Here is a 10,166-nt window from a genome sequence, read left to right as displayed (position 1 = left end):
AAAGAATGATGTCTATTCAGGAAAGTTTGGTTTCGTAAAATGAGAATAGATTGAAAAAGAAAAGGGATGGCCGTATTTCTTGATATAAATCCTAGCTAATCATATAATTTTTTCCCGTTAAAGAGCCTGGAGCGGATGTGGTTGAAAAACATGCAATTATTCATTTGAAAAATAATTACCGCACAATCTTATGTATAATTCTTGCTAATATATTGAATCCTATATATAGCTCCTCGTGTTGTTTCTCCCTAGCAAAGAGCCTTCACGAATGATATCATTGTTTTCAATATATTAGTCTCACTGTTGAAGCTGTAAAATTATTGGATAACAAAGTTTTTGTTGGTAGTATAACTTTGAAGTCTGGTAGCAAGGCTTTTGATACTTTAGATTTGTTTTTCCCTCTGAATATTCTCTCTGCTTTTGGTTTTTACTATAATTTGTTCGTCAAATCCAAGCTATTTTTAGTTCGACAAGGTTATCAAGGACATTGTATCCCTAGAATTTGACACGATAATATAAATCTATCAAAAGAAACAACAACCAATTCTAGGTAAATGATTCCAGTGGCGTAATCAAAGACTACGAAATGGCATTCAGTTTTCACTAAGCCAAGCAATTACCAATATCGATATCATAAAATTCAGCTTCATAGGGAGAGAAAAATATCAAACTAATGCAACTAAAGGGCCTCCCAAAATTTTAAATATAAAAGTTCCTAGTTATTTTAAAGTGACGTGTATGAACAAAGACAAAGAATGTGCACTAAATAACGAAATGAAGAATGCCAAACTTTTAATAATGCTATCAATCAACCATTCACTCATTCGACCTAATGAAAATAATTAAATTTGTAACAAACCAGAATGTTTCGTTCTCAACGCCCAGTTGGCAAGATCTAACTTCTGGTTGTACCGGTCACTTGAGTAACTGGGCTATAAAATTCCACAGGAAAATTTGTTCTTGCCAATAGCAAATGCCCATAGACCATTTTTTCCCTAATAACTTCACAAGCTTGGTTCTTATACGTAACTTTACACCGTTATGACTTGCCCTTCTATTTTGTCATGTGTATAAAGGCATTATTGACTGATAAATTTTTCCGTGGAGCTATACTTGCACTAACATGTTCCATATTCATCAAGACCGAGATATTCACCCTTATAGAACGCTAGTCTAGAAGTGGAATCGTGCCACTAGGATATTTCAATTCGTTGGGCAACTTTGCACAACACTCGCTGCATGGCATAATTCCTAACTATGGTGACCCATTTTTCATGTGGCACTGGATTGCAAGTACTGTCCAAGACGTCACCATACCTTTAACTAGTATATAGATCGTTGGAAAACCTAATTTTTTATCCAACATCCTGGAGTTGGGCTTACACAAGTTCTGTTGAACATCAATATCTTCCTACCGTGAGAACCAATTCCTCTTCGATCATGAGATGAATGTATGCAAATGACCTTTCTCATGCCAAGGATACAACATCCCCATTTTTTTTGTACATCAGCTTCTTGTGATGCAAGTGGAATTCCGCAAGTTTCGCTGACTTTCAAATTGGTTCTTGCTAACTAAGTTCAATTTGCAATTGGCGCATGCCAATGTCGCATACCTCGCTAAGTAGTATGAACATCAAGATAGAGTTCAATTACATTTTCAACGTTATGGACTATTTCAAAAATTAAAATCATCTCTTTTCTCGCACGCCACAATATATGATATGAATTACCTTAGATGGTAATAATTATTTCTTGCCTCATATACATAGATATATGATATGAATTACCTTAGTGCGGAACCACAATACCGCTTCTTACGTACCTTCATGCGTACAACGATGGGATCAAGCACGATTATTATTCGTTAGGTCATAGCCATCTCGAATAAAACAAGCAACTCAAGACAATTAAAGGAAAAGTGAGCATGGTAAATAAAGACCAATTACTCCAAGATCGCATGCTATGCATGTAAATTCACATCACCAACAATTTCCAATCCGTATTACAAGGACAAATATCAAGTGATGGTCAATTCATATAGGCCATGGAACTTCCGCAATGATGCACAAGATTGTGCCTACATGATTGCACTTATAAATCATAAGTGGTACCACTAATTTGAAAATGGTAGGTTCCTTCAATAACAACATTGTAAAATCTTACGTTCTCGATCAAGCGATGTAGCATCGTTGAAAAAGCGGGGGCCTAACAACCACACCCAATATTTCGCTTAGCAATCTGTATGGACAAACTCCAGTATACTTTCGAGATAATCAACTAGACAGTCAGACTCAATCTCAAGAAAAGTGTATCCAAGAGTTGTATCTCAATTTCTCAATTCAATATGCAATCAAACAAATAGGAATTTGCGAGCCCAGTTGAATATAAGATAAATAACTTGAACGGTGCCAAAGACCAATGTTCAAGGATCAATCAATAATCAAAGGTTGGATTTACCAATTGATTGATTCAACACACAACCTGTGATATTTCAATTACATAACAAAATATAATGCGGAAAAGAAATAACACAGACACCAGAAGTTTTGTTAACGAGGAAATCGCAAATCCAGAAAAACCCCGGGACCTAGTCCAGATTTGAACACCACACTGTATTAAGCCGCTACATATACTAGCCTACTCCAAGTTAACTTCAGACTGGAATGTAGTTGAACCCTAACCATCTCAAGGTACAGTTATGTTCCTTACGCCTCTTGAACCATGCCAGATTCTGCTACTTGATTCCCTTAGCTGATCTCACCCACAACTAAGAGTTGCTACGACCCAAAGTCGAAGACTTGATAAACAAATCTGTATCACACAGAAAAGTCTATTGTATAGATCTCCCATAGATATACCTATGAGTTTTGTTCCGTCTTTTGTTAAATCAAGGTGAACATGAACCAATTGATAAACCGGACTTAGATTCCCGAAGAACAACCTAGTATTATCAAACACCTCATAATAATCTTAATCGAGTAGGAAACAAGATATTATGGAATCATAAACGATGAGATGAAGATGTTTGTGACTATTTTTTAATCTTTCCTATCGGAGAATAAATCTCGAGCAAATCTTAAAGAAGATAGTACTCAATCACGATAGAAAACAGCAAGATCAGTACACGCAACTACAGAGAAAATAGTTGGGTATGGCTTCACAATCCCAATTAAGTCTTTAAGTCGTTAACCTACAGGGTTTCGTGAAAAACCTAAGGTTAAAGGAGAATCATCTCTAGTCACAACTAGTATCACACATGAGGTGTGGGGATTAAGTTTCCCAGTTTCTAGAGTTCTCCTTTATATAGTCTTCAAATCAGGGTTTGCAATCAATGTTACGCCTGTGGGTACGCATACTTAATTTCCATACTTCCAACAACCAACCAGTACGCATACGGGTACACATACCATGGTTCCCGGTTTTGGACTTTACACAAATGTGAATACACACTATGTTTATATCCAATCATGGTTACATGTTCTAAACCCTCATTTCAATCATTGAAACATTCTTGGAAGACGAAAATAGCTGTCTCACACAAACTATTAGCTTCAAAGCAATTTTCAAGTGATCGAATGATCAATACGAAACATTCCGAGTCTACATCAAATGAATGTCTCACACAAATCATGTAAGATGTTACAAGGATATTTTCACATGATCATCTTTTGACTTTCATCAAGAATAAAAGATGAACTTGGTTAAAGCGAAAGCTTACGGACACATATTTCGAGAAATAGATAAGCGAGATAAACTCGTCTCGAAATACCAAATGTGTATAATTGAAGTCTATATAGCAATACAACTTTTTCTCTCAAATAGGAGATAAAGTAGATAGACTTTTAAGTGATAGATGAGTTCAAGTCTCCGCATACCTATTGTTGATGAAGTTACACAAGTTCCGTTGAGTAGTTCTTCGTCTTCATTCGATGAACGCCGTGAATTCTAAAGCTCAACCACACTTTCTATCCAAATCCGAGACTTATCTATAAGTAGACTAGAAATCAAGACTTATAGTTTTGCAACTAAACATGACAAAAAAGTTTGAGATAGCAACGCTTGTGAGTTCTAACGAGCAGTGCTCTAACAATAGTGATCTCGATCAAATATAAAGAAGATAGTACTCAATCACGATATAAAAAAACAAGATCAGAACACGCAACTAAAGAGAAAATAGTTGGGTCTGGCTTCACAATCCCAATTAAGTCTTTAAGTCGTTAACCTACAGGGTATCGTGAAAAACCTAAGGTTAAAGGATAATTGGCTCTAGTTGTAACTAGTATCACACATGAGGTGTGGGATTAGGTTTCCCAGTTTCTAGAGTTCTCCTTTATATAGTCTTCAAATCAGGGTTTGCAATCAAACTGTAAGATGAAAACTTGATTAGATTCAAGCTAATATCTTTCAACCATTAGATCGAACTTAGATTGTTATACACAAATGAAATGTACCGTCATTTATATAACGGTGACCGTACCTAAACGTGTACACTTAGTTGGTTCAACAATAGTTAACCAATGGTTAGCCATATGAGCACTTTCATGTCAACCTTATTCATCTTTATCATAACTAGTTCAAATGACTCAAATGAAACTATTTAGTGAGTTGTTCAATTGTTTATATTCTTATAGAAGTATACAAGACACAATTGAAGCAAGATCGATTTTCATTCACTAGAATCATTTCATGAACAGTATAGCCACTGTTTGCAAAAGATTGCATTCTTTATTATATAAATGTATTAGTTCATGAACAAACCGATTTTAGAACATAACCTACTTAAGTATGCAAACGGCTACGCATACCTAAGTAGCCGGTACACCAGTATGCGTGCGGGTACACATACTTAGTTTCCAGACTTCCAACAACCAACCAATACGCATACGGGTACGCATACCATGGTTCCCGATTTTAAACTTTACACAAATGTGAATACACACTATGTTTATATCCAACCATGGTTACATAATCTAAACCCTCGTTTCAATTATTGAAATATTCTTGGAAGACGACAATAGCTGTCTCACACAAACTATTAGCTTCAAAGCAATTTTCAAGTGATCGAATGATCAATACGAAACATTCCGACTCTACATCAAATGACTGTCTCACACAAATCATGTAAGATGTTACAAGGAGATTTTCATATGATCATATTTTTACTTTCATTAAGAATAAAAGATGAACTTGGTTAAAGCGAAAGCTTACCAACACATATTTCGGGAAATAGATAAGCGAGATAAACTCGGCTCGAAATGCCAAATGTGTATAATTGAAGTTTATATAGCAATACGACTTTTTGTCTCAAATAAGAGATAGATTAGATAGACTTTTAAGTGATAGATGAGTTACAGTCTCCATATACCATTTGTTGATGAAGTTCCACAAATTCTCTTGAGTATTTTTTCATCTTCATTCGATGAACGTCGTGAAGTCTAAAGCTCAACTACACTTTCTATCCTAATCTGAGACTTAGCTATAAGTAGACTAGAAATCAAGACTTATAGTTTTGGAAACTAAACTTGACAAACAAGCTTGAGATAGCAACGCTTGCGAGTTCGACCGAGCAGTGCTCTAACAATCTCCCTCTTTGTCAATTTTAGTGACAAAACTATCAATACATATGGATTACAAAATAGATAAACTTTGTAGCTTCTCATCCAAATTCTTGATATCCTTGGTTTTTCAACATTACTCGAAATCTTCGTCACTTCCAAGTACTCCAATGATTCTAAACGTGTTCAACTCAACATCATAGTTGTTGAACATCCATATCTATAACAATAAGAAAACAATAGCTCTCAATCATTGTTATACAATGTCATAGTATTATTACACAGCATCAAAGTTCAATTATATCACAACTTTGACAACAATACTATGGTGATATGTATCACTCCGCCTTAGTCAATACTTCATCTCACATGAAAACCACTCCCCCTTACATAATGATCCGTAAACCATATGTATTTGTAGTGTGAACTACACATTAATTATTCCCCTTTTTGTCAATATAAATTGGCAAAGGTATGAAAACTAGTGGGATCCTACAGAAATTTCCATAGAGATACTTCAGGACCAAAAGAGAACCACATATCAACTTTGTTTAGATGCAATCATATAGACGAAGCTAAATGCATTCATCAAGGAGTTTATAAAGATACAAGATAACCCTATAATATTCCACAGCCACACTCCTTACACAGATATGACAATTAAGCACAAGTTCAAATAATAACTTTCCCCAATAAAATGTCATTCCCGAAAGAACAACAAGAGCGACCTTTCTTTCACAAGAAAAAAGGATTTCATTGGACATTAATAAATCACATGAATTTGAATTTGTATCCAAAATACTCAATTAAACTAACCACAAGAGAACTCATGATTAATTTAATCAGAAATGCTCAACATAAGAAAACTTACGTAGCCGCACAGTATTTACACAAAGATGTGGAAACCAATACTGCGGAACATTCATAGATTCATTCTATTTTTCATCAATATTTGCATAGAGACATGTAATAGACTTAATCTTTGTAAACAAAAGTTCATCCTATCTTCCATCAATATTATCATAATGACATAATAGGCTTAACTTTTGTTTGTCAAAATTTCATTCAATCTTTTATCAATATTTGCATAATGACATATTGAAGACTTAAACTTTTGACCACGTATGGGACAATCATAGTTCACGGACGCAAACACACATATCCCATAACAAGTTGCAATATATGAAACCATGAAGATTAATACTGCAAAATCATCTTCCAAACAAACTTTAGAATTTAAATAAATAAATCTAAAAACATTGCAAGATGAAAATCGTTGGAAATAACTATGTATACTCACAATAATGGCTATTCCAAACCCTAGTTATCCTTCTGTTTGTGGCTGAAAACCGTTTCTACTGATTTTGGTAATTTTGGGCGTGTGAATGAGAAACGAGTCTAGAACCTAAACAATGCACCGCACGGGAGTACTTTTGATTGAGAGATCAACCTGTACAATCCTGGCCTAAACCAAGAAATGGCCGTTCCAGGCTTGCTTCGGTCACCAAGTGAAGGAGAAGTGTTGGTATTAGAGAGGGAAGCGAAGAAAGTGTTGAGACCAGAATCGTTGATTCTGAAGGTGTGGTTGTTTATGACTGGTATCTGAAAATAGAGCTGGCTGGCTAAAAAGAAAGCTATCAGGTGATTTTTAGATACTGTATTGTTGCCGACCAAAACTTGTCTTTTGGTGAAAATAGGTGAAGCTATTTATACAAGTCATATTGAAACGTACCCTGGTCTTGTAGGAAGTGGAAACGATTGAGTGGTGGAAGAAAAGAGTAACGTGTAACCATCAGACGTTATGCTTCCATGATGAAGGAAGTGAATTTATTTATACCATTACTTTTCACCGCCACTAATTGTACCGTTTCATGACACTTTCTTGTAACAGACGCATTGCACGCCGCACGCTGTAAACCGCCAGACCAATACCCTGATGAGCATCCCCCAGTTTGTGACATGTTTGATGTCTCGAGTGTTTTCATGGAAAACATGTAGCAATTCACTACGCGTGGCAAGTTAAAGTCAAGAGACTTACCGCAGGAAAATAGTATGTAATGCTATTAGGCTCGTTTTGGCTGGTCGCCTAAAACTTTCCATAGGTTTGTCAGTTCGATGACAAACTTCGATGGATGAGATCACATCTCATGAAGGAGGGTAGCCGTCGATTATGTCTACCTTGTGTTGGCGCCTGACAATGGGGCGGTGGATTTTTGGTATTCTCCAGTGGCAATGTGGTGCAAGGGGCTCCTGACGTAGCCATGGCCACTATATTTAGGCAGCTGGTTGCCCGAAACTTACCACAAGTCTGTCAGTTCGGTGGCGAACTTGGACGGCTGAGATTGCATCTCATGAGGAAGGATGTCCATTGATTATGGCCGCATCTTATTGTATAGCGAAGTGGCGCCATTGGCATAGTGGAGCCTGGTGGATCCATGGCATAGCGGCATCCCAGTGGCGTAGCCGTGGCATAGCAGCATGCTAGTAGTCGTGGCATAGCAGCATGCTAGTAGCCGTGGAATAACGACATGCAAATGGTGTAGTCGTGGCATAGAAGCATGCTCGTAGCCGTGGCATAGCAGCATGCTAGTAGCCGTGGCACAGCGGCATGCCAATGGTGTAGCCGTGGCATAACAACATGCTAGTAGCCGTGGCATAACGGCATGCCAGTGGCGTTGTAGCATGTCCAAAGCCAAGATTTGGATCTGTGGCCAAAGTTAGGGCTTGGCGGCATGGCCAAGGTTTGACGCCGTGGTGTTGGACCCACATGTGGCATGGCAACATTGCCCAAATGAGGGTTTGGCATTTCGAAACCATAATTAGTGCGTGTGGCATGCGTCCACATCATGGTGATACTTTTGTGCAAATGGCGCCATAGCTATGCCAAAGGAGTTATGGAAAGGCCATAGTCTGGAAACGGCCACATGAGTAGGGATTGTCATGAGTGGGTATGATATGGCGTCAACCCTAGGGCTTCCTGGGTCTCACACGTCTCGTGGCATGTTGCGGGGTCGAAGTGGCATAATTTGTACCAAGACTGGAAATTAGGGCTTAGGTTAATGCATAAGCGTGCTTTTGACCATAAAACCCTAATCTTAAGCTTTTCATGGCGTTGGCCACGAACAGGAGGTAGGTTAGCACATAAGGCGCGATTTATGGCATGTTGCCATGAAGTGGCACGTTTGGAATGTTACTACGGCATAGTAGTATGTTGGCATGCCGATAAATATGTTGTTGTGGCAGGGCGCGTTTGGCTTGCCAGTTAGTATGGTGGCGCGGCAGGGTGCGTTTGGCCTTTAACGTATGGTGGCAAGTTTAGAGCGACTTGATTGGCCAAGAAAAGGGGTCGTCCAAACATAAGGCGCGGCCACACCTTTAGTGCTTGTGGCGCATTTAAAGTGACCCGATTGGTCGGTAGGAAGGAGAAGGGCTGGACAAGCATGGGCGTGGCCACACTTCAGGTGTGAGTATGACGACTTTAGAGCAACCTGATTGGTCGATGGGAGATGGTGTCGGCAATCATGGGCCCAACCACAACTTATGTGCGTGTGGCGGGTTTAAAGCGACCTGATTGGTCGAGGGAAATAAGGACGGTTTTAGGATGGGGCGTGGCCAATGGCAAGTGGCGCTAAGGCATGGCTACGCCTTCCTTTGCTGCTTCGGCTCCCTGTTTTCTGACTCAAGCAAGGTTTTTGACCTACTGATCCATGGCAGATTAATTACCTAGTTTTTATAGGATTACTTTCGACAAGCAAGGTCTGGTATACTGCGCAAGGCGCAAAAGTAATTGATTGAATTCTATGTGTTGACACAGAATTCTTTAAGTTCATAGCCAGAGAGCAGCATGCTTTCTGATTGAATACCTTATGCAAAGACCTTATCCTTGATATTTGGGAATTTGTGCTACTCTGCTACGAGTGAACACAAATTGTCATGCCATATCAACATTAAGGGTTCAGACGGGGAACATAGCATAAAATGCATTCAAAGAAACTTATATTAAGTGAATATGGGCAAGGCGCCAAAATTTACAGATAATCTGGGATGGTTGCTACATGCGCCAGTCTGGATAAATTTCATGTAAATATATTGAATGGCTCAATAAGTATGTCAGCGGAGAGGTTAACACTCATGGATCCGTTTCCTTACAGAGTGACGTCACATCAGATGCAAGGTTTTACGATTTTAACCCTAAGCTAAAAACCACCATCAATATTAAGTCCCCTGTTTAGCACGTAACAATGGCATTGTTGCGGGGTAAGCATGAGATGGTGATAGACAAGGATAAAATCGAAACTGAAAGTCATTAAGAGATTGTCAGGAGGATTTGGCTAACCTTTTTCAGGAGGCATGAAGAACCTGTAATCCTTGGATTGGTGGATTTTCATAAATTTGGCTCGGCCATGGGGGTTGTCATCAGCGCTGCAACTTTGGCTACTGATCGGAAGAGGTGGCGCTGCAACTTGGTCATTGGAAAGGTGAATGGCGCCGTCTAGATAAATTACGGAAGTGCGGATATGGCGCTGCTTTGAACGGCCGGGATGGCGCTACCTTGGCTGGTGAAGATAGCGATACTTTACACGACTAAAATGGCGCTGCTTTGGCTGGTGA

This window comes from Papaver somniferum, unplaced genomic scaffold (assembly GCF_003573695.1).
Source record: "Papaver somniferum cultivar HN1 unplaced genomic scaffold, ASM357369v1 unplaced-scaffold_133, whole genome shotgun sequence".
Lineage (NCBI taxonomy): Eukaryota > Viridiplantae > Streptophyta > Magnoliopsida > Ranunculales > Papaveraceae > Papaver > Papaver somniferum.
This window is presented reverse-complemented; position numbering follows the sequence as displayed.